Raw genomic sequence first — 26,168 nt, forward strand, 5'->3', positions numbered from 1 at the left:
AGACAGCTATGTTGTGTTCAAGCAGTTCTGTGTATGTTTTATTGATTGATTTATTTATAGGAAGGGAAAAGCGCGGTAACTGTCTCACTAGTTTTTCTGTGGACACCTCAACCGCGCCGTAAGAGAAGGGAGGAAGATGGGAGTGAAAGTGGGAAGAGAGAAAGAGAAGCAGTGTTGGAGGGCTACGGAGTGAATTTCGACCACCTGGGGATCTTTAACGTGCGCCGACATCGCACAGCACACAAACGCCTGTTCGTTTCGCCTCCACCGAAATGCAGCCGCCGAGGTCGGGTACTCCGGGTACTCCGGCACAGTAGTCTGTCGTCTTACCACTGCACCACCCCAGTGGGACGTTCTGTGTATGTAAGGATCGGCAAGGCATACATGTGACCCGGGAAAGGGGAAGCTCAGAAAGTAGCGCGCAAGCGTGTTGATGGGCAGCTTCATTGCCGGGAATTGTCTGGTACCCTAGAATCCATATTGACACGCTGCATTCTTTATTTTCCCTCTGTGCTGATCGCGAGCGTGTGCCTCCTCGAGGCGAAGAAACCGACGTTCGTCTCCTCGAGGCGAAGAAACTGAAGTTCTTCTGTAGAAGCGGGCCTGCTAGTTTCCTGCCGCACTGTGACTTCTGTTACTCCTGTGTCCCGCGGTGACTTCTGATCAGAGACTTCACACCGTGACATCTGGTGGAGCTGCTGGGTAACGCAACCCATGCTCCGAACACCTCCAACCAGCTGAGACTCCAGCCCTCAAGGATCTCCTACCATCGAGATTACGCCTACCCATCAGAGTAGCCGACGGCTTCGAGGGCTTGATCCTGAATTCGCGCCTCTACAATTTTCTCGTACTGCGAGGCCGCCACCATCTTCTCCAGCACCACTTTCGGAGACAACACAACCACCCGTAATGACGCAGGTAGACACTACTGCCCCCTCCTTCGTGTTGCAGCAGCCGCGGGAGATACCCATCTTCCAAGCCTTTCCCGGCGACGACCCGGAAGACTGGCTAGATAAATTTGAGCGAGTAGCCCAGTACAATCGCTGGGGCGACGACCAGAAACTGCAGCATGTATTTTTTTCGCTCGACGGTTCAGCTCGTACATGGTTTGAAAATCATGAGACTACTATCACAACATGGAGTTCCTTCAAGGACCAGTTCCTGCAAGCTTTCACCACCGTTTTTCGGAAAGAACGCGCCGAGCTGCTCCTACAGACGAGAGTTCAGCTCCCTAACGAGAGCGTCCTCGTTTACTTCGAGGACATGACGAGGCTATTCCGTCGCGCTGATCCAAACATGTCCGAAGAAAAAAAACTTCGCTATCTCATGAAGGGAATTAAGGAACAGATTTTCGTTGGATTAGTGCGATGTCCCCCGAGGCCATCGGGGAATTTGTATCCGAGGCCACTACCATTGAGAGGGCTCTAGAGATGCGATCTAAGCACTACGAGCGGCCGTCCATCCCTATTGCTGCCGCCATCGCGAACACTGGTAGCACTGACGTGCTCCGTGAGACCATACGGGCCATCGTACGCGAGGAGCTGCAAAAACTATTTTCGACGGCAGCACCCCCTCAAGTATCCAGCCTTTCTCAGATGTTTCGGGAAGAGGTCAACCAGGCACTCAGCCCACCCGAGCCACTCCCGACAATGCCACCACAGCAGGCCATGACCTACGCCGCAGTCGCTCGTCGTGCCTGTCCACCTCCCAGTCAGAATCCACCTCCCAGTCAGCACCAAGCAGCCCCTGCATACACTCGTCAAGCACCTCCCGCTCGAATTTCTCAGGTGCGTCCACGCAAAAGCGACGTCTGGCGCAATCGCGATAATCGCCCGCTGTGCTTCCACTGTGGCGAAGCTGGTCACCTGTTCCGCGATTGCTATTACCGACGAATGGGTCTGCCGGGATTTAGCGCCGACGCTCGAAAGCCGCAGCGTGGTGAACGACCCCCTGCCATTGACGCGTACTTGGCTGAATCATCCAGAACGCCCTATGACTACTCGCGGTCGCTTTCACCGCGCCAATACTCCTCGCAGACACGTGGTAATACCGGCATGACGCGGGTCCGCTCCCCTAGCCCCCATCGGGAAAACTAGACGCGGCAACCTTTGGAGGGAAGGTTGCTCATCGACGAAATTCTCAAGCTCCTCCACCGCTGCAACCGGATGGCCACTCAGTTTCACGACGACACGACGCGCCCCACAATGATCCGCTGCCTCGGCGCTCCAGTTCTCCGATGACACGAAATCAGCTAGTACCACACCGCAGCCGTGACCGGACCCCGCGATGTTCCGGCAACACAACAGCCGTAACCGCCGACCTGAGCATTTCAGTGGACGAAACCGACGTGACAGCGCTTGTGGATACCGGCGCCGATTATTCTGTGATGAGTGGGCCTTTCGCCGCCACTCTGAAAAAGGTGACTACACCCTGGACAGGCCCACAAATTCGTACCGCCGGAGGCCACTTGATAACGCCGACCGGTACCTGCACTTCTAGGGTAACTGTGCAAGAAGAAACGTACTTAGCAACCTTCGTCGTACTTGTCCAGTGTTCCCGCGACGTCATCCTTGGCACGGATTTCTTAGCAGAGAATGGAGCCGTTATCGACCTGCAGACTAAGTCAGTGACCTTATCGACTGAGAACGCAATACACAGTGCTTCAGAGCGACGGACAGCACTGCACATCCTTGATGATCACGTCACTATCCCGCCCCGTTCCAGCGTGATGACGTCTGTGGCTGCGAATACACTGCGAAACTTTGAAGGTCTCGTAGAGAGTAAACAGATCTCACTTTTCGAACGCAGTCTTGCTGTAGCCAGAGGAGTCGCTCGCCTCCAAGACGGCAAAGCAGACGTCCTACTCACAAATTTTGGCGGTGAGCACCAGCATTTAAGCACTGGGACTGTAGTGGCCCATATTTGCGGTATCACGCATGTTCGAAAAGCCTCTGGAGTTGCGACGCTGTCATTGACTGAAATGGAGAGGCCTACCACCGATTTAGACTTCGACATTAACCCTGCGCTTTCTCAACTGCAGCATCGCCAAGTGAACCAGCTCCTCCTGCGCTATCGGGCGACCTTCTCCAACTCTTCACGTGTTGGCAGAACCGATCTCGCCAAGCATCGCATTAATACGGATGATACCGTGCCAACTCTCAGACAGTCACCTTACCGAGTGTCTCCGACTGAACGCGCCGCTATCACCCGCCAAGTGAAAGAGATGCTTCGCGACGATGTCATCCAGCCCTCGCGGAGTCCATGGGCTGCACCTGTCGTTCTTGTGAAGAAAAAGGATGGTACGCGGAGGTTTTGTGTGGATTACCGCCGGCTAAACAAAGTTACAAAGAAAGACGTCTATCCCCTGCCACGCATCGACGATGCTCTGGATCGTCTCTGCTCCGCGAAATATTTCTCTTCAATGGACTTGAAATCCGGATACTGGCAAATAGAGGTAGATGAGAGGGACCGGAAGAAAACGGCGTTTATTACTCCGGATGGGCTCTACGAGTTTAAGGCTATGCCCTTTGGTCTCTGCTCTGCTCCGGCTACTTTCCAACGGCTTATGGACACCGTACTTGCAGATCTCAAGTGGCAGACATGTCTCGTTTACCTTGACGACGTTGTGGTCTTCGCTCCAACGTTCGAGGAGCATCTTCGGCGCCTTGAAAGTGTTTTGCAAGCCATAACATCCTCTGGCCTTAAGTTAAAGAACGAGAAATGTCATTTTGCTTATACGGAGCTCAAGTTCTTAGGGCATGTCGTAAGCCACGCTGGTGTCCTGCCGGATCCAGAGAAAACGACAGCAATTGCCAACTTCCCTCCGCCCAAAGACCAGAAAGCTGTTCGACGATTTCTTGGCTTATGTGCCTACTACCAGCGCTACGTCAAAGATTTCGCTCGACTCGCCGAGCCCCTAACACGTCTGACAAAGACAGACACGCCTTTCACTTGGGACGCACCACAGGAACAAGCATTCAAAGAGCTTCAACGCCGCCTACAAACACCTCCCATATTGGCTCACTTCGACGAAAACGCCGACACGGAGCTTCACACCAATGCAAGCAACATAGGCCTGGGCACCGTTCTAGTTCAAATCCAGGGCTGCCAAGAACGTGTAATCGCTTACGCCAGTCGCTGTCTATCTAAAGCGGAATCGAACTATTCCGCAACAGAGAAAGAATGTCTAGCCATTGTGTGGGCGACGTCGAAGTTTCGGCCATACCTTTACGGGAAACCATTCAAGTTAGTAACTGACCACCATGCCCTATGCTGGCTTGCAACCCTAAAGGACCCTTCAACCCATCTTGTAAGATAGAGTCTACGATTACAGGAATTCGACATAACTGTGACGTACAAATCTGGCTGTCAGCATTCGGACGCAGACTGCCTCTCACGGGCCCCTGTAGATCCCCCCGCAGATGAAATTCCTGATGAGGCCATACTGCTAAATGCCATCAGCACAGAGTGCCTCGCTGAAAGACAATCTGCAGATCCCGAACTTCGTCACATCATGGACTATCTAAACGGTGCATGTACAACCGCTCCGAGAGCTTTCAAGCGTGCTCTGTCATCGTTATGTGTGCGCAATGGTGTCCTCATGAAGAAATCTTTTCCGCCAGCCAAACGCCGTACCTGATTGTTGTACCTATGTGTCTACGTGATGAAATCTTACAAGGTTGCCACGATGAACCGACCTCTGGACATTAGGGAGTCACGCGCACGCTTGCAAGGCTCAAGGAAAAGTACTACTGGCCTCGACTTCACTCAGACGTTTCACACTATGTGAAAACGTGTCGCAACTGTCAGCGTCGTAAGGTGCCGCCGACTAAGCCCACCGGACTCTTGAAGCCAATAGACCCACCATCGTGGCCTTTCCAGCAGATTGGCATGGACATGCTGGGACCATTTCCCCTTTCACGCTCCAGGAACCGGTGGGTCATTATTGCCACGGATTACCTTGCACGATACGCGGAAATCTCCGCTCTACCCAACGGTACTGCCTTAGAGGTTGCAAAGTTTTTCATCAATTGCGTTGTCCTGCGCCATGGCGCACCGGAGATTTTGATTACTGATAGAGGAGCCGCATTTACAGCCGAATTGCTGCAGCAGATTTTAATTCACAGTCATACTGAGCACAGGAAGGCAACACCTTACCATCCTCAAACGAACGGCTTGACCGAACGCTTGAACAAAACACTCGCTGACAAGCTCTAAATGTACGTCGACGTAGAGCACAAAACGTGGGATGAAGTGCTCCCGTACGTTACTTTTGCATACAATACAGCGGTCCATGAAACAACGAACATGACACCTTTCCGTCTGGTCCATGGCCGCGAAGTGACCACAATGCTTGATGCCATTTTACCACATCTAGACGACGGCAACCAACAACCAGATTTTTCACACCTTTCTGCACCTCGCCGAAGAGGCCCGTCAGCTGGCCAGGCTGCGAATTCAGAATCAGCAACGCCGCGATGCCCAACAATACAACCTCCGACACCGTGACGCCCGGTACACAGCTGGAGACCGTGTCTGGGTTTGGTTTCCTGTACGTCGACGAGGCCTCAGCGAGAAACTGCTGTGTCGTTACTTTGGCCCGTACAAAGTGGTAAGCCAAGTTGGGGACCTAAACTATGAGCTTGTTCCTGATGGATTTAAAAAGTCCCGACGCTCCACGCTCCCGGACGTGGTCCACGTGGTCCGCCTGAAACCGTATTACGACCGATAGTGTTGACTCTTTCTGTGCGTGAGCAACTGCCCTTCGTGCAATGTTTTTTTTTATCTCTACCTACACTCCCAGCATCGGGACGATGCTTCTTGGACCCGGGGGGGGGGGCAATGACACGCTGCATTCTTTATTTTCCCTCTGTGCTGATCGCGAGCGTGTGCCTCCTCGAGGCGAAGAAACCGACGTTCGTCTCCTCGAGGCGAAGAAACTGAAGTTCTTCTGTCGAAGCGGGCCTGCAAGTTTCCTGCCGCACTGTGACTTCTGTTACTCCTGTATCCCGCGGTGACTTCTGATCAGAGACTTCACACCGTCACAATCACACACCAATCCTTTCGGGGGGGTTAGCGATGAGGATTCGGCGGCTGCCGACACCGATGCGTCCGCAAAGATAGGGCAGGCCGCCAGGGAATCTGACATGATCGTAGCTTGTGCATTAGTGGCAGCGGCCGGAGCGATGGCTGCTTCTTCGGCAATACTCGGTTCGGTGGTGCGAAGAGAGACGTAGTTGAGGTGAGTGCCCGCTGGAGATGTCACGGTATTGCCCATGCGTCTGCTAACAGGGCCAGCAGCGTCTACATACAGAGTATTCGGCTCGCCGTTCCATATTCGAGAGTTGAGTGGCTCTTGCCTGTCGGCGGTCTTGGTGATATTCTGCATGCATTTGCTTGGGGATCCCCGCCGGGGTGGTACGATGGTAAGACGCCCGACTACTGTCCGGAATACCCGAGTTCGAACCTGACCTCGGCAGCTGCGTTTCGATGGTGGTGGTGGTAGAAAACATTTATATAGGACAAATACAGGAGGTTATGCGTGAGCTGACCCTGAAGGGGCCAACCCTCACAAACACTAGGTGGAGGTCCCTAGTTCGGGACCCCAGTGGCGTCTGCCGCCGCTCGGGCTCGCCCGACTAAAGCCCGTTGGGCCTTCAGGTCGGAGCAGCCGAGCAGGGTCGCCTCCCAGTCCTCCCGGGTTGGGTTGGGGTGAGGGGGGATAGCCGGATTTGAGGGGCAGGCCCACACCATGTGGTAGATGTCCGAAGACACCACCCCACAGTGCGGGCAGCTGCCAGAGAAAGCAGGGTCGAAGTGTTTTAGAGCTGCCGGGCACAGCAGTGTGTTTGTATAGAGGCGGAGTAAGAGCCGCTCATCCGCCTTTGAAAGGCCTTTACATGGGCGGGGGTAAAGGCTGTGGCTAGATTGGTAGTAATTTACGATATCTTTGAATGTATAAGCCGGATTAGGATCAGCGTCCTGGTCGGAGGGGGAGGAGGAGGAAACTTCCCGGAGAGAGAGCGCGCGGGCGGCGGCGTCGGCAGCCTCGTTTCCAGCCAGCCCCTGATGAGCAGGAGCCCAAATAATATATCGGGTAGCGGGGTCCCCAATGTAGGAGCTATTTTGAAGTATTCGGTAGGCTAGATAAGGGGTCCAGCCCTGTTCGACATTCCGACAGGCCCCTCGCGAGTCGGAAATTATATATTTCGAGTCAGAGTGGGAAGCAGCCAATGCTATGGCGACCTCCTCCGCATGAGTTATGTTGCGGGCCCTGAAGCTGAGACCGTTGACTGTTTTCGCCTCGTGGACGACTGCGGCCGTGTACCACCCCCCATGGTGCGGGCCAGAGGCGTCCACATAAAAAACGCCGGGTTTAGAACCATAATGGCGTGCCAGGCTTCCACCCGCGCCAGGCGTCTGCCATCATGGTCTTCGCGTGCCATTTTAGCGGGAAGTGGGCGTACGCGGAGGGCGCATCTCCACGGCGCTGGAATGCGTGCCCGTTCTTCCATAAGTGTCGTATGTTTGATGTGGAGCCGGGCAAGAAGGCGGTGGCCCGACTGCGTCTGCGACAAACGCGTATATTGATTTGTGAGGTGCGCTTCCCTCAATTCCCTGAAGGTCTTCACCATTCCCAGTGCCATGAGGCGCTGGTTTGAGGTAGTCACCGGAATATCGAGGGCCCGCTTATAGATTTTGCGGAGAATGACCTCGAGGGCATCCTCATCTTGCTTCCGCAGGTGGAGATATGGAGTCGAATAAAGGATTCGACTGGTTACGAAGGCGTTTGCCAGCCGCAAGGCATCCTTGCTTCGTAACCCCCCGCGTTTATTGGAAACCCGGCGGACCATGCGGCCCACCTGGTCCCCCACCTTGCGGAGTTTAGCCAATGTGGTGTCTGGCTTGCGGTGTTGGTGAATGAAGAGTCCTAGTACTCGGACTTCTTGTGTTTCTGGAATTGGACCTGATTGAAGAGTAAGTTGAATTTTAGTAGTGCATTTTGGAGAGGGGCGGATGTGCACAAATTCCGATTTCTGTGGGGAGCATTGAAGGCCGCAGCGGCTAGCATAGCGCTCTACTATAGTCGCCGCCTGCTGCAGGCTGGCCTCAATGTCTCCAAGTGAGCCCTGTGTAGCCCACAGGGTGATGTCGTCGGCGTACAGAGCATGCTGCACGCCCTCGACAGCACCGAGCTGGGCCGGCAGGCGCATCATGGCCAAATTGAATAGCAGGGGTGAAAGCACTGCGCCTTGTGGCGTTCCCCTGGTACCTAGGGGGAAGGGGCCGTGTTCGTTATCCTGAATGCGGATGTAAGATTGGCGGTCTGTGAGGAATTGGCGGATATATAGGAAGGCACGGTGGCCACAGTTGGTCTGACTTAAATGAGTGAGAATAATATCATGCGTTACATTGTCGAAAGCCCCCTTAAGGTCCAGGGCGAGTACGACTTTGTCGTTATGAGGGCACTCGAGGGGGTCAAGGACTTCACGATGTAGTTGAAGCAAGACATCCTGTGCGGATCTGTGTGGGCGAAATCCGTACATGGTGTCCGCGAAGATATGTTGTGTCTCAAGGTACTCAGACAACCGGTCCCGCACCATCGTCTCCATAAGTTTGCCCACACAAGATGTAAGAGAGATGGGGCGAAGGTTGTCCGTGTTTATTGCTTTGCCGGCCTTTGGTATGAATGTGACCACAGCGGTTTTCCAATCAATGGGGAGTGGCGTATCTCCTCGCCATATTGCATTGATGTAGTCCAATAAAGTGGTATAAGCTGAGTCAGGAAGGTTAGCTAGTAATTTAACAGTGATTTTGTCCCGGCCAGGTGCAGTACCACGTTTCATTTTGCCCAGGGCTGCCCGTAAGTCGTGGAGCTTAAACGGCTGATCAAGCTCAGCGTTCTCAGAGCCTGCATAAGAGTACGCCTGCCCACGGGTGTCCTGTATGTTGCACAAATATCGGTCCCTGAGTTTGTGCGCGAGTTGTGTAGTATTACCAGAGAAGGTGTGGATTACACGCTGAAGATGTTTTTGTGTTTCTCTACGGGTCTGAGTTGGATCAATGAGGGCGCGAAAGAGGCGCCATGTGTTTCGGCTGGACATTTGACGCGCTGCCGTGTTGCACCTATCCACCCAGTTAGAGTCGGCGAGCTGGACCGCATACTCAGCCGCTCGCTGGGTGAGCTCGGCAATTCGAGCTTTAAGGTTTCTGTTATGTTTCTGCCGGCGCCATCGGCGGACGAGGGAGTGCCGAGCTTCCCAGAGGTGGAGTAGGTGGTTGTCCACATCCGATACCACCTCTGAAAGCTGAATCTGAGTTTCGGTGGAGCGAAGGTGTGAAACCAAATGCTGGGACCATGAGGTGTACCCTTGCTCTGTAATGGATGTTGTGTTGTCGAAATTTTGTCTGAATTTCGTCCAATCTGGGAGACGGGCTTGTGTTGTGGGTTTAGAGAGTGGACGAGTTCTGATTGTGGTATTGATAATGCAGTGGTCGCTGCCGAGGGTTTCCTCGGTGTTGACCCAGTCTGCATGTTGGATGTTATAAGTAAAGGTGAGGTCCGGACAGGTGTCCCTTGTCACGGAGTTACCAAGTCGGGTTGGGTGGACGGGGTCAGTGTGAAGAGTGAGGCCCAGCGTGGACGCAAGCTCCGCCAACCTGCGCCCTCGCTTTTCTTCACGGTGGTAGCCCCAAAGCCGACTGGGGGCGTTAAAGTCGCCTACAATCAGGAGGGGGTCTCGACCCGCGACTCTCAGCGCTCGGCTGAAGAGGTCTGAAAAAGAAATGTGTTGCAGTTTAGGAGGACAGTATACATTGAGAATGTGAAGTGGTGGGTCCTGCTTGCGGAGAGGGAGGAGAGTCACCATCACATAGGAATATACAATTTGGAGGTCGAGGTCGACAAGATTAGCTGTGTAATTTTTGTGGACACAAAGACAAGTCGAGGGCTCTTGTTGGAATGTCGTATAGCTTGTGAGTGCGGCGCCCATCCCTGGCTCTTGGAGGGCTACCACGGCTGGTAAGCATTCAAAAGTTGCGAGGTAAAGACGAAAGTTGGCCCGCTTACAGCGAGCACGGAAAGCTCTGCAGTTCCACTGTGTTATTGTAAATGGGGAAGCCAAGTTTGAAGGTGGAAAGCGCCTACATTTAGGGGGCCCCGCCATCATTAGGATTAAATATAAATTTGGAGGGAGCGACTACCTCAGAGCCAGCACCCAAAGGCTGGGCATGGAGCTCAGTCCCTGGGTGAGGGGCAGCTTCCTCGGAGTCCGAGTCTATGACTCGACGGCTTGTTTTGGGAAGTCGAGAGGACACAACCCGAAGGGGTCCCGATCGTCGGAGAAGGCGAGCATTTTCACTGACATGTTTTGAAATCATAGCCGGAACAGTCTCCATGACCTTGGTCAGGACCTGCTCCATTGCTGCACTGATCATTGAGGTAAGTTTCATAGTCAGGCGGGCCTCCATCTCAGCAAGGACCGCCGGGAAGGCTGGTGATGATGCCACCGGCTCGCTCTCCATGTTCTCCGGGCTAGGAGGGCAGGGAGGATTAGAAGCCAATCTGCTTTCTAAAGCTTGAATTTTGGTAAGCAGCATCTCATTTTGGGCCCGGATTGCTGCCATCTGTTTTTGGAGCTCGATATCAACGTGTGAATGGGAGGGAGGGGGAGGAGAGGAGGCAACCCCACCCATGCCACTCACCTGTTTGTCATTTTTCACGGCACGGGCCCAAGCGTCAGCTGTGCCATCCGTCTTTTTAGTATGGGCTTTGTGGCCTTTTCCCCCATTCGGTGGTGGCGGAGGCATCTGTCCCTTGGCGCCACCTCCGTCAGGGGACTCTTGCTGCTCTTTCGCTGTGATGTTGGTCTGACGTTTTGCGATGTCTTTGGTTGTGGCGCCGGAGTGTTTTGGCTTCCCGTCAGAATGCCGTGTTGCTGCAGGCCCCGAGCGCTTGGCCGTAGAGGGCGAGCGGAATTTCCTCGAGCACTCAGGAGAGTTTGTTGGGTGCCCGAACCCACACGTCGCACATTTCGGCTGACAGTCGTGAGGAGCCCGCACCCCCTCCACTGCCGGCACTTTTTGGCCACACAGGCCGCAGTTTTCACCATTCGGGTTGGGACATGTGTCCGCCCGGTGTCCAACTGTGCCGCACTTCACACATGCCGGAATTGTTCTTTTGTATGCCCGGACCAGGGCAATTTCTGAATTATAATGCACATACCGAGGCACAGTCTTCCCGGCGAAGGTGAGCTGGGCCGCGTTGGAGGTGCCGTATTTTCGGATGTCGACGATCTCTCCGGCTCGCCATTGAATTTTTTGTTGCAGGGACGCAGTGGTCTCGCAGCTCGCTACGGTGATGACACCTTTATAAACATTGTCGGTTTGCTTAAGATGGCCCCGCATGGCAATGGAGCCTTTCGGAGAGGCAAGTTGAAATTCGCCAATGAGGCGATCTGCCACGTCGGCAACCGGGGTGCCCGTGACAACGAGATTTTGCTCCCATGAAGGAAGCAGAGTGAGAGTAGCTGCTGCCGACTCACCCAGTAGGGCCTTGAAAGCTTCTCCCAACTGACCGCATTGATACAAATCCCGGAGGGCCACCGGTGTGCTGGGTTTGAGGACGACTTGATAGTCATCCGGATGGAATCTTTGAAGTGGTCTGGGCTTCCACTTCGGTGTCGGCTTATGAGCTGAACCGCCTTGGGACGCATCCTCGCGCTGGACGCCATTTTGCTGATTTGAGAGCGCTGACTTCGCTGACGCGGCGGAGGACGCTATCTTGGCTCGTCGCTGGGAGCGGCGTTCCACGAGCTTGAACAGATTTTCATGCCGGAGAGCTGATCCCGGCGGAAGCTCTTCGGTTGGGGCAACCGGGACCGTGGACCAGGCCATAGTCTCGGGATCGTAGCCTCGCTGAGCTTGCAGAGCGGCCATATTCTCCGGAAGGGCTCCTCGGCTCGGAGACGGCGTCAGCCGCCGGGCGGAGGAGGCAGCCGCGGCAGCGCGGCCTGGGCCAGACGCTTTTCGGCGAATTTCAGCCCCGCTTGGGTCGGCGGGTCGCAGTTCGCGGCGAGAGGCACCGGAGCCGACGGAAAACACGTCAGCCCTTGGTGCGCGCTCGAGGTGAACTCCTTTCGATGGAGGCGAAAGGAAGAGGCTTCCGTGTGCTGTGCGATGTCAGCGCACGTTAAAGATCCCCAGGTGGTCGAAATTGCTCCGAAACCCTCCACTACGGCTCCTCTTTCTCTCTTTCCACATCAATCTCGCACCTTCCTCTTAGCCCCGCCGGGGTGTTGCAGTGGTAAAACGCCCGACTACTGTGCCGGAGTACCCGGGCTCGAACCTGACCTCGGCGGCTACGTTTCGATGGAGGCGAAACGAAGAGGCCTCGTGTGCTGTACGATGTCAGCGCACGTTAAAGATCCCCAGGTGGTCGAAATTACTCCGCAGGCCTCCACTACGGCTCCTCTTTCTCTCTTTCCACTTTCACTCCCACCTTCCTCCCTTCCCTTACGGCGCGGTTAAGGTGCCACGGAAAACAAGTGTTGTTGTAGTGGTTATTTATTGTATGTACAAAAGGAAAGAAAAGATGTTTGCCAGCCCCGGTATCTGCTATCTTATATCTGACGCACCTGAACTGGGGCGGCGGAAATAAAGGGATAGCGAGGAGAAGGTAGAGGAAATCAAAGAGGTGAGTGATAGGGAGAAAGAAAAGAGTAGGTAAAATTAAAAGAAATATATACACTATGATACAGTATACAGCAGTTTTCATGAGGCCCACCCGCAAACGTCTTAGGTCACTGAGTACTCGGCACGTCGGGCGGGCCTCCGCAATAGCTCCACGTCCAGGCAACTGTTCACTACGCACGCACTTTCACGCTGTACAAAACACTGACGGCTGTCGTGGGCGATCAGCCGTTATTGTGGGAAATAGCACACGTGGAGCGTTCAGTCCCAGCGCGCACTATCTGGCGAGGTGAAATAGGCGGGTCATCAAGCCCGCCTGTTCGATGTACTCACACAAGCTCACGTGAGCTCGCTCGCGGGCGCGCGCACAGCCCGGCGGCCACAGGAGCACAGCTACGCTGTCCGGGATTACCCCCTGCGCTCTGTAAGCCGCCAGCAACTCACGTCGTGGTTCGGCTAGCGCGGTGCAGCGCAGTAGAAGATGTTCGAGAGTTTCTACCTCGCCACAGCCGTCACACACGTCACTATTGGCAAGTCCGTGGCGCATCCGTCGTTCCCCAGGCCACACACATCCAATGCGTGCACGGAGGATCATTGCGCGTTGCAGCCGAGTCAGCGAGCGGCCGCTGACACTGCGAATGCGCTCACCTCTTGCGATGCGTGGGTCGGGGTGCTGCGTCCGGAGGTGATCGTCGATTACCGCACGCACATCCTCCAAAGCGAGTTGCTTGTCGCTAGGAGGGAGTTCATGTGCTGCGGTCGCGAGCTCGTCGGCACGTTCGTTGCCCTCTATGCCGCAGTGCCCGGGAATCCACTGTGCCCGTATAGCGCAGCCACGCTCCGCCAAGTGCTTGAGACGTGCGCGAATCTGGCACAGCAGCGGAGTTCCCCGGCCGGTGGTTCGAAGGCGGCTGAGGGCAGCGCGGGAGTCACATTTCACGGCACACCTGGGTGGCGGCGGAGTCAGTTGAAGCAGTAGATCCAGGCCTAGGCGTAGGCCCAGCAGCTCCGCCGTGGTGGTAGAACCCAGGTATGACAGGTGCAGCTGTCTGTGCAGTTGCAGGGCGGGGATGGTAGCCGCCGCTGCTAGCGAGCAACTGTCTCTGGCCACGGAGCCGTCGGTGTAAACGAGGAGGTGGTGTTGGAGTTCCTCTTAGATGACGGCTCTGGTCAGCTGCTGCACTGCACAGGGCGGTGTGGTGCGTTTCCCCGCGATTCCGACAATCTCTCGCTGAACCTCCGTAGCAGCGGGCCAGGGCGAGAAGAGGTCGTAGGGGGGCGTTGCATTGGTGAGCTGCTCGTACTCGAGCAGCGCCGCTCCCATGCGTGAGTGGCGATGATGTCGCAACCGATGTAATAGCGGGCTGCCGTCCTTTGCGCGCCGTAGGCGATCGATGTGTCGGAGCGCCCGCCGCGTGGCCTGAAGTTGTAAAGGCCACGCACCTGCCTCGGCCAAAGTAGCTGCGCATTGAGAGTTCTGAGGAAGGCCGAGGCAAATGCGGAGCGCCTTGCGATGCTCGACCTCTAGCTTCTTCCAGCATGGTTTGCGCAGTGTGACGAGCGGTAGCGCATAGAGTATTGCCCCCAGAGCCGCGGAGTTGTACAGCCGTAATGCTGCTTGCTGGGAGATGCCCTGGCCTCGAGCAGTGAGCCTGTGTACGGCGGCGGTGGTTCTCTTCATCTGCAGGCAGGCCTTGATCGCCGCGGGTCGGAAGGAAAGGCGCTGGTCTATGTCCAACCCCAGGTACCGCACCGAACGTCGCCACGGCAAGAGGGTCCCGTCCAGTGTGAGCGGCGGTGGTCGTTTGCGCGAGCTCGGAACACAGGCCATTGCGACGGATTTCTCCGCGCTGAGCGAGAGACCTAGGCCGCGCAAACAGTCGCTCACCGCCGTCAGAGCTGCCTGCAGGCACGCGCGCACCCGTGCTGCCTCGCCCGGCGGTCCCAGGCACCACAGAGCAATGTCATCTGCGTATATGGAGATGTACACATGATGCCGGCAGCCTGCAGGCAGGCAGCCCGGCACCACCGACATCGTCACATTGAACAGAAAAGGTGACAGGACAGAGCCCTGCGGCACGCCTAGCCCGACCGGGCGAGGCGCCGAGAGAGCACCCCCCACGCGAACGCGCATGGAGCGCGCCTGGAAAAAGCTCCGAATGTATTGTAGCAAGCGTCCGCCCACGCCAGCCCTCTCAAGCGTCGCGAGAATGGGAGCGCGGCAGACGTTATCAAACGCGCCCGACACGTCCAGCAGTAGAAGCAACGCAACCTGCCTCACTGCCTTCGCGTGCTCGAGCGCGCTGACAACATCGGAGATGGAATCCGCAGTGCACCGCATTCCGCGAAAGCCCGTCTGCCGCTCATCAAACAAATCCGCCGCCGCAGCCTGCTCGTTAAGGCGATGTAAAGCCATGTGTTCCATGAGCTTACCAGCCGCAGATGTTAGCGCCACTGGACGGTATCCCGCGAGCTGGGTTGGTGGGCGTCTTGGCTTGAGGATGGGGCAGACGACTGCCGTGCGCCAGTCCTCCGGGAGGGTCCCGCGTTCCCACACTAGGTTGATCTGCTGCAGGAGAACCAGCCGTTGATCTGCGTCCAGGTTGCGCAGCATCTGGTAGGTCACCCCATCCGGCCCTGGCGCCGAGCGACGGTGGCAGCGCTGTAGCGCATTGTTGAGCTCTGTCACTGTGAAGAGGGCATCACAAGGGTCACCAGGTGAAGTTTGGCTGCCTGCGTTCACGGGGCTTTGCGGCGCAAAGCGGGCCGCAAACCGCTCAGCTAGCTCCTCGTAGCTAAGGCCGCTAGAGATGGCGAGAGCGGCCAGCGGCTGCGGGTTCGCTTGTGGCGTTGTGATGCGTCGCAGGGTGGTAAAGAGCCGCCGCGAGCTACAGTCCTCCTCCATCTTCCTGCAGAGCGATGCCCACTGCCGGCGGTAAAGTCGGTTGGTCGGTCCGTCCGCCGTGCTCGTCGCTCAGCTTTGTCGCGTTTTTGTCTCAGGTCGAGCAGCTTGTTGTCGGGCGTTGGTTGCCCTGCCCGAACCTCTACGCGGCGAGTGGCTGCGAACGCGCTACGGACGAGACTGGAGAAGAAATCCGCGCCGGACGTAGATGCGGCTTCTACTTCGCTGCGGAAGCGGTTCCAGTTGACAATGGACTAAGTGCGCGTGGCGCGAGCTTCCTTGGCAGTGGGCTCAATGAGGATAGAGAAGTGATCAGAGCCCCAAAGTGATGGTGCGCGATTCCAGGTCGCCTCGATGCCGCTGGACGCGAACGCGACGTCTATGCAGGAGCCGGGTGTGCCGCGTCGCCGGAAGGTGGGCTCGCCGGTGTTCAGCGGTGTGAGTCCCAGCTGTGTTACCATGGCGTGTAGGTCGTCTCCTCGCGCGGTGTTTCGGGCACTTCCCCACGCACAATGATGGGCATTGAAATCTCCGAGGATGATTTGTCGGGTGGCACAACACGAAGAGACTGCACTGAAGCACTGGGCATTCCACTGCACAGCTGGACGCACGTAAACACTAGCCACAGACGTGTCCACACCACGTATGCGGACTGTAACAACAACACACTCCTGCACATCACTCGTCGCCGCCGCCGAGTCAACGATGACATGTTGGACATCGTGCCGCACATAAACCGCGCACCGAGATTTCCCTGGTTTGTGCTGGGGATCACTGCACGGCACTGCAGCACATGTAACCTCCTCACAGGTTGTCGGGGAGTGGTATCCGACGTAGCCGGGCAGCCGCATTTGAGGGTCCCCCTCTTGTGCGCGAACGTACGTCTCCTGCAGCGCTACAACCTCAGGAGACTCGTTAGACACTCGTAAGCGCAGCTCTGAATAGCGCGCGGCAAGAGAACGTACGTTCCACTGCATGATGGAAGGAATTCGGGGAGGTGTCCGGCGACTAGCCATGATGTTGGACATCCTGTAAGGAGGCGCCTGCTGCTTCTAAGCAGACGCGCCTGTCGGGAGAGTCCTCCGGGATATACCGGGCGAGGACGCGAATTGCAGCCATCAGCTGCTCGATCTTTTTATCTCGCTCGTCCGGAGAGGTGGTGTGGATGTTGCCCGCACCGAAAATTGGTTGTGCGGTGCGAGCTGTGGTCTGGGAGCCCCCGGGGTGCTGCTGGCGTTGCTGCTGGCATGGCCGCTGCTGACGCCCCTGCTGCTGGCGCGGTCCCTGGTCCTGTCGGGGCTGCTGGGGCGGGCGCTGGTGCACGCCACGGGAGGCCATTTGCGCATAGCTGGGAGCACGCTGGTGCTGCTGGCCACCCGAAGGAGTAGTTCCCTCACAGACAACCGCGCGAACGGCCCGCCGGGAGAGGGGCACTTCTGCCGTCGCGAGGATAGTGGCCACGTGCCTCTCTCTCTGCCACGCAGGGCAGACTGGATTCGTGGCAGCATGGCGGCCTCCACAGTTTGAGCACCGTGGCTTGGCTCTGGCACATTCCGCACTTGGATGTGGCCCGCCGCAACGGGCACAACGCTCCATGGCGAGACAGGCTTCGGTTGCGTGGGCCAGGCTAAAACACCGAGCACACTGTAGTGGGCGAGGACGACATGGTCGGACCGGCAAGACCCGGCCTTGGATGGATATATGTGGCGGCGGGGCAGTAGCGGCGAACCTGAGCCTCAGGGTGCTGCCGTCCAATGAGGCCGCTTTCACTGTCACAGCAGAGTCCACCGCTGCAAGGAGCTGTTCTTCCGTGCGGCGGGTGTCGACACCAAATACCAGCCCGCTGCACTCGTTGAGCGGGGCTGGTTCCTTGGCCCGCACGGGCAGGCCACGGATGACCGTTGTGGCCAAGAGGGCATTGAAATTGCCCTCGTCGGCCACGTCCACGGCCACTACGTTGCGACGCGTGTTCACGCGCACTGCTAGCACGCCAGGACGTGGATGAAGCTCCTCCGCCAGGTCCCAGCCTTGTTCTCTGGTGAACCCAGTACCCCGGACAGCAGGGCGGAAAAGCACCGTCTTGTGTGGCAGCGCGGTGGGGGCCACCACAGCCGACGCAGCCCTACGGAGGGCCGCCTGACGGCGCCGCTGGGCCTTGGTTGTCTTGATTGTCCAAGGCACCAGGTTGGTGGGGTCCACTGCTGCCTGGACACACGCGCTAGGCAGCTGCCGTTCTGTGCTGGTCTCCGCCGTGGAGCAGGTGCTGGAGGTTGCCGGTCGCTCCTGCTGCACCAAAGGCATCGCTCCAGCAGGCAGGGTGCTGGATATGCCCATGACTGGAGCGGCTTCTACTGGGCCTGCAATTCCCTCCGGTGGGGTAAAGCGGGAGAAGGAGCCAGAATCAGGGGGCCGGTGGGCCTCCTTCTTGCCACCTGCTGCCTCTAGACTGTCAGTGTCGCTTCGTCTGGGGCTGGGCGAACGCCGCCTCTTGCGCAACACGGAAGTATCCATTGCGGAACCTGCGTCTTCGTCTTGGGACGCCATGTTGCGCACTGAAGTGGGAACTACAGTGTCTGGTTGTGCCTTTTCTGTTTCTGGTGCGCCGCGCGAGGCTTGATCGGGGGCGCATACACTTAGCCCGTGTCGCGTGACGATAGCAGACGGGATGTTGGACGAGCGCAAAGAGCGGAGTGCGTTCTTGGCGGCCTCCGCTGACTGGGTCGCCAGCATCTTCCGTTGGGCAGCGACAAGGAACTGCTGAAGCAGATCGGAGCACTCTTCAATCGCCGGGCGGCACGCGCTCAGGGCTCTCCTGGCTGTGGTGACCTCAGCCTTGCTTTTGCGAGCCCTGCCGCGAGACGCCCCGGAAGGCTCCATTGGCAGAGCTACAGGCTGGCTTTGAGCGAACGCTGCTCAGCTTTGCGCGAACTCCACGCCGCGCATCCGCAGTCGCTACCCTGCGTCTCCACGGCTGTTAGGGTTAGCACTTGTCCCGCTTTACGAGGAGTCCAACAGGTTCAACGCCGAAAATAAAGTCACTCACACGCTCGCTGGAGGTTCCTGGCGATGCCGAGTGCAGAAGGGAGCCCGCTGATCATGAACATTTGATGATGCACAGCTCCAATCCGCCAAAACAGATTATTTCAGCGGAGCTCATGCATCACACGTCTGCTCATAACGAACCCCGACCGAAGCTCTATTATATTATGAACTTGGCTTCTGTTCCTACGCAAGCTAGCGCTATCGCAACTTCCTCCGCAGTCTCTATGTTGCGGCCTCTGATGGCTGCCGCGGATACCGGTGCCCCTCGGCCATCGACTACCGAAGCTACCGCCGCACCTGTTCTCAAAACAAGTGAGACAGTAGAGAGTTTTAGTACTGCGTAGTGAGCGCTACGTACGCACAGTCCACGTACCTTGCGGAACGCTACGGCATGGTCGCGTATATGCCACAGAAAGACTTCTAGTAGCGCGGAAGCCCGTACGTATGCATGAGTCCGGAAGCTAAGGCGTCAAGCGCAGTGGCTTGTGTAGTGCCACCTCGCGGCCATCCAAACATGATTTTTTCAGCGCAGTAACGCTTGCTTCATTGCTTTTCCGACAGGCGAGAGATAAAGCACATGCTGCAGATGTGCTGCTTTGGTAGGTTGTTGTTGCAGAGGATAAGGATATAATGAATAACTTTGACGGAATCGGGATACTACTACTTGCAAACGTAGTAGAAAGTGAAAATTAATAATACAACCCCGCGAAAAATTTAAATGCGGATAAGCAAACCGTTGGGCATACAGAAATGATGTCAAAGCAGTTTTCTGAGTGCACAATGCGCCTATGATGTCATCAATCGGTGCAAAATGTACCTTGGAGAATACATTGTCAGACTATGCAGTCTTATTAGACAGGCGGAGTATATATTTAAAACACTGCAAACCATATGGCGGTACAAGTGGGGAGCATGGCCTATGGAAACACATAGGAGAGCACCAGTAATCACGGCAGATTTGTAAAAGTTGGCAAATGTTAAGAAACAATCTATGACAAAATATGCTGCATCATTTTAAAGCCAATCAATCTTTAACGTGCGTCGATAAAGCTGTGTCGTAACGACTTACATACCCATGAAAACTAGCTGTCCTTTGGGTACTTTTCGTAATCGCGAGAACTTTTCGTGTTTTCCTGCATGTCGTCGCACAGGCTACGTTCCCTCTTAAATACGGCCACTCAAATGATACAAGCTTTTAAGCTGAAGGCAGTCTTTACTCGGCACGATAAACAAACGACGCACAGCAGCAGACGACCAACAGTCCGTCTGCACACACGAGTGTCGTTTGCGGTCGCCGGCGTCGTCTGCGATCGAATAGAGCATTGGCTGCGCTGCAGTCTGCTATAAAGGGCCGTTCTCTTTCGTTGTCGTTTTCAAGTTTAAAAAGTGCTTTTTGAACTTAGTTTTGTCTATGGGCTGCTGACTTTGAATGATCGGTATTATAACAATTTTTTTTACGGCAGCATATCAGGCTATACGAGAAACTTGCGAGATAGGGAGAAACACTCAGTGCATTGGGAGCCTGTAGGCGGTGTGGGCGACTTCACAGCACATATTTTAGCGATATTTATTTTCAGTCTCTTCTAGGATGTTTGTGGTTGCTTTGTACAAAAAAAAAAATCATATGTGCCGCGTGAAGACTAAAACGGCTTTGAAACCTTTCGCTTCCACGTATTCTCATGGATGGTAAAGCTCACTTTTCACCCCTAGTCTGTGGCAGCGTTACGAACGCCACCTTTGTAAACACGGCGCTGGACTATAGATGTATGGACTACGGGAAACTCGGTACCTACTGCTTCAGGTTTTAGCAATCCTGGCGACGAAGTACACCAGCGCTTTCTCATACACAACGAGAGCAACACGCAGACGGTTTAGCGAACGCGCGCGGAGGCAAGGTTATCTGCGTACGCGAACATATACGCAGTACGCAAGAACCGTGCTGCGTATGACGCATGCGCAGTAAGCAGTACGCAGGCCGTCTACGTACGCAAGGGTTCTGCGTATGCTTACGTACGCAGTACTAAAACTCTCTAGTTACCGCGCTTTTCCATTCCTATATATTAATCAGTTTTTTTTAATCCCTTCTCTTACGACGAGTCAGGTGTTCACCGATACAAGTGTGACCGATACTGCACCTTTCCCTTCCTGCGAACCAATTAATATTATTATGTGCTTGGGGAGAGATTTGACGGTAATTGCTTGGCGGATATTCTCAGGCAGATCTTCGCGGTTTTGGGGGGTAAAGGGCAGAGCAATATTGAGAGTTTGAAGGACATGCCTTCTATTGTACGAGACAAGTTGCGCCAGGCGGAGCCTTCCAGTACATCACCTCTTTCTTTGACTATCATCTCCCCTCTTCGTTACTACGCGGTTCAGGTGTCCACTGTAAAATGTGAGAGACACATACGTCTTTCTGTTCACCTAAACCAATTTAACAATTTATGGCTACGGCCGCCAAAAGTTACATACCCGTTATGGTTTAAGTGACCAGAGGTAGTTGATACGACTCCCTCACACATAATGAAACTGGACACAACAAACTCAAACAACTGTTTAAAAACGCAGCCGCCGAGGTCGGGTTCGAACCCGGATACTCGGACACAGTAGTCGAGCGTCTGACCACTTTCCACTTTCACTCCCATCTTGCTTTCCCTTACCGTGCGGTTGAGGTGTCCACGGAGAGCAAGCGAGACAATTTCCGTGCTTTTCCCTTCCTATAAATCAATCAATCCAACAACCGTTTATTACTGGTCTGAACCTCGGGTGACCAGACTACAATTTTGAACCAATGTACCCACACCAAGTCTTGGCGTTTTTTGCTTAAGATATCGACATGAAAATATCTGGACGGTAAAAGCACGCAATTTCGCTGTAAATATGGCGCACACCATCTGGTTAAAACCAGCAACATATTGTTTCCTTCCATGTGGCGATCCATAGTGCAGTATTTATTTACGAATGATTTGAAAATTACATGAAATTAATCATACATTCTAGAGCGCAGCTCATTGGCGCCTGTTCCTGGGTTTCGCGTCGCCGTCAGCGTCGGTGTTGTCCCTCGTACCCAGCTCCACATACATCCCACCTTCCTTCCTTTCCGACGTGAATAAGGTGCCCACAAAAACAAATTTGAGAGATACTGCGCCTTTTCAATCCTGTGAACCAATTATGAAACGCACGCTTAGAAGCTCAAGTGTACTTTCACTCCCACCTTCCTTCCTTCCCTTACAGCATGATTAACGTGCCCACCCACAGAAACAAGAGTGACAGATACTGCGCATTTCAATTCCTGTGAACCAGTTATAAAAGGCTTCAAAGCTCAATCACGGTGCGGATTTATGTGCCTACAGAAGCAAGTTACACAGATACTGCGCCTTTCCATTTCTGTGAACCAATTATGAAAAGCACGCTTCAGAGCTCAAGTGGACGTTCACTCCCACCTTCCTACCTTCCATTACGAAGTAAATCAGGTGTCTACAAAAACAAGAGTGACAAATACTGCGCATTTCAGTTCCTGTGAACCAGTTATAAAAGGCTTCAAAGCTAAATCACGGTGCGGATTTAGGTGTCCACAGAAACAAGTGTGACAGATACCGCGCCTTTCCATTCCTGTGAACCAATTATGAAAAGCACGCTTCAAAGTTCAAGTGGACTTCCACTCCCAACTTCTTTTCCTTACGAAGTGATTGAGGTGTCCACAGAAACAAGAGTGACAGATACTGCACATTTCAATTCCTGTGAACCAGTTATAAAAGGCTTCAAAGCTCAATCACTGGGCGGATTTAGGTGTCCACAGAATCAAGTGTGAAAGATACTTTGCCTTTCCATTCCTGTGAACCAATTATGAAAGGCACGCTCCAGAGCTCAATCACGGTGCGCTCGTTGCCATATGAAGGCGGTAACCTGATTTGGTTGCTACAGGTGGGTCACCGCCGCTTGCGGCGGGGGCTCGCCTGGCACCGAATTTTTATCTGTTCAGGCCGTCATTGCACACGCCACCGCTGGTGGTGGACGACGGCTGTTGTTGCGGCGCGCGTCTTTCTTTCCCTCTTCCTTTTCTTTCTTCTCTATATTCTCTTTATCTGCACGAGGCAGCGGAGGTGGCTCAGCTACAGAGCCAGTAGCAGGCCCGTGCATTTTCTTTTCCTTCTTCCTACAGCCACAACAACAACAACAACAACAACATTCCAAGTCGAAACGCAGAACCTCTCTTGACTCGCTAGCGGCGTCAGAGGCATCAGACAGTCGCTGCCATCTCTTCTGGTCACACCATACTAATCCCGAAAACGACGGAGGCATGTCGGCTACTACGGCTCCCCTTCCTCTCTATCCACTTTCACTCCCACATTCATCCCTTCCCTTACGGCGCGGTTCAGGTGTCCACTGAGCAAGTGTGATAGATACTGCGCATTTCCCTTCCTATGAACCAACCAACCAACCATGTCGGCTGAAAACTGTTAAAGGGTGCCTGCCGTTAACCTTATACAACGTGAATTATATTTGTGAAGATTCCTTCTTCTCGTCTGCAGCTTGTGGTTTTAGTCTCTTTGCCGCACAACGTTCCTATGAGCCCAAGCGCTGGCTCTCGTAACCTCCCGATAACTTAATTGCTCTCTTAATTTCACCGACCACAAAGCTTCCTTCATGACAATGAAGAACTGTTAGTGGAGTGATTCTTGAATGAATTTGTGTGAAAAATAAAATAGTTCTCTGTAATTATACATACATTGTACAATTGTAGTTTCCTCAATCTATCGAAAAAGATGAAACAGCTGATGAGCCGCGCTCAAATTTCACATTAGGAAGTAACGTATTCATCAGCAGATTCTGTTAAGCAGCCTCGAAACCGCCTCGCAGCCTCAACGTGACGCGGGTAACATCAGTTTCTTGAATAAAGCGGCGTACTTTTTCTCAATCGGAAAAGAAATTTTCGCAGTCTAAACCCTGTATTTCTTTGCATTGAGGGTGAAAGATGCAGAGATGGCACAATTTGTCTCTGGAGACATCAAGTTTCATTGTATCTTTCGTAAAAATCAAAGGAGTAATTAAACTACGAAAACGTATTCTTGAAATAACACTGATTTTATTGTTTTGTGTAAGCCGCCCTGGTATACCTTGTGAAATTTCGCGAAAATATGTATTTTGACATGAGTTATCTGATCTGTATAAGAATAGAGTACGTTATCTGCCATAATCCTATCGGCAGTTGTGTTCTCATATAGAAAGTAATCATCGTATTAAGCCCTGCGTGTAAGAACCAGGGGGTTGTGCGGAACATCTGCTTCCTGTCCGTAAACGTGGAGGCCGTAAAAATTGTACGATTTGAGAAAAGCACTGCGTAAGAATACGCTTTGCAATGCAAAGATGTATCTAAACTGTCTTTTTTAACTTTGTGTGCCGGTTTTGATTCGTCACGCTACGTCCTTTGTGAAATATCTACTATGTTTTTGGGCAGTAAGCGTCCAAGCCAACTTCGATCTTGGTGGCTAATAAGCGGCAGCGTAGTGAAGACCCTTAGTTCTGCCCGAAATTACGACCGACGCGCGTGCGCTGATATGGAGGACATATAGCTAGCCTTCGTACGAATCATTTGCTAAGGCAGCACACCTATGAACAACCTATTGGTGCCTCTTTAAAAGTACGACGAATCATTCTGCTAGAGTTCGTAACAATGAGCGGAGCCGTGATAAAATAATAAGTATACATTTCAGTAGTATTGTTCAAAGCACATGGCAACTGCATACGGAGCCTTACGGCGTGATGACGTCTCCCGCTCGCCTGAACCGCCAGCTGGTTGGTGTGGGGAGGTAGCGGTAGTAGGGAAACTGCACCACTAGTGTGTCAATACAGTCGAGGAAAGTGGCTGTATCGTGCATAATGCGCGCAGTTTCCGGCTTTATCTTGTACTCCAGTAGCCCCAACCTTGTTCCCAACGTGACGCAGACGATTGCTGGTGAAACAAATCAAGAAAAAATCATGTTAAAATATTATCGGAATAAAATATTGTAAATATTGTAATACTGTAATGAAGAGAACTAGCTGTTTACGTTGTACACAGGGTGTTTCTTTAAACTCTTTGCAGTTGCTTATTTGATTTCAGTACGAGATACCTCACTGCGGTCTGAACAGATGGATCGTACAGCAAGGCGGAAATTATTCACGTGATAGTGGTCACTAATTAGGTAAATAAATATCAAAAGATATTATTGAGTCTATAATGGTTTTATTTTCAGAGCCAACTTTAAATTACAGAAATGAAGATAGTCAACTGCAAAGCAGAGTCCAGTTTTTAAGTTTTCACTATCGGCAACGCAGTTATAATATAACGTAAATGCGGATTTCTAACTTTAAACCTCGCTTCCGGAAATGCAGACTTTTAAATTGGCGTCGTTTTGTCTAATTTATACTGTAGAAGCAGTGAGCATTATTTTCGCGACAGTACCACGCCCAGCGACACATTTTGAAACACATGCTTTGAGGGAAGCCAGTTTTACGATATAAATGTGAGTACTTTCGACGCCAGATATTTCCAACTGCAATAAATATAACGGAAATTTAAAACTTGACAGAACTTTTCTGCTCAAGGCCTATATTTTCTTGTCATAATGGTGGCCCTGAACAGAAAAAATTCATTATTCCATTTTAGTTAACAAACTGCTATATTATTGTGCTTCATCAAGTAATGTTCAAATTGCTCTATAATCTGCCCGTGCAGACCTCATTGACACATCTCTCATAGCGTTTGAAATAATAAACTGTAAACATTTAAAAATAACGCACTATACATTTTACTTAGCAGTCCTACATTTTTACAAAATTTTCAAGGCTTTCATAATCGCTTACAATTACACACAGAGAACCACATTAACAGGCGTATCTAGCAAATCTGATCTGTTTTATTGATATGGCAGCCGGGCTATTATCCGAGCATCTGACTGACCTGTCTGTTTGAGTTACCCTGGAACATTTATCCTAGGCAGCTACGCTGCATTGCATTGAAGCGTGTGCTTTCATTACCTCTCTTTTTATTTCCTTCTTCCTGTCTTTTTAAGCATATAGCTTAATTTTCCGTTTCAGCCTCCACCTACCGTACAGTTCACTTTAGCATATTCCGAAGGTTTCAGCTCATATGTCCTGATATCACACAAAGTTTACAATCTCTCGCACGTGATACGGCGAAATGACACATCCAGAACGTATTTACCGCTGCAAGCGAACAAAATTGGCCAGGTTATATACCTCTAATAAACGTCGCATAGCGGTCCTTGATATGATTCACATAAATATTAGTGCAATGTGGAAAGCCACTATTACTGCACAGACGTTTCTTGAACTTGATTTGCTAACGAGTGAGGGTTTGAAGACTACAGTGGCTGGTTTTTAAAATTTAGTTGACAGTGTTTCAGAACTTGGTTGCGAATCGTCCCGGGATGGACCATTTCTTTTCTAGAGGTTTAGAGGCATGTAATAGTGGGAAGACTGAAAGGGCTAACAGACACATGTATTTAGCTTCGAAGCCACCCCTGCATGGTTT

Source organism: Amblyomma maculatum, chromosome 4 (genome assembly GCF_055883805.1).
Source record: "Amblyomma maculatum isolate TAMU_Amacu chromosome 4, ASM5588380v1, whole genome shotgun sequence".
Classification (NCBI taxonomy): domain Eukaryota; kingdom Metazoa; phylum Arthropoda; class Arachnida; order Ixodida; family Ixodidae; genus Amblyomma; species Amblyomma maculatum.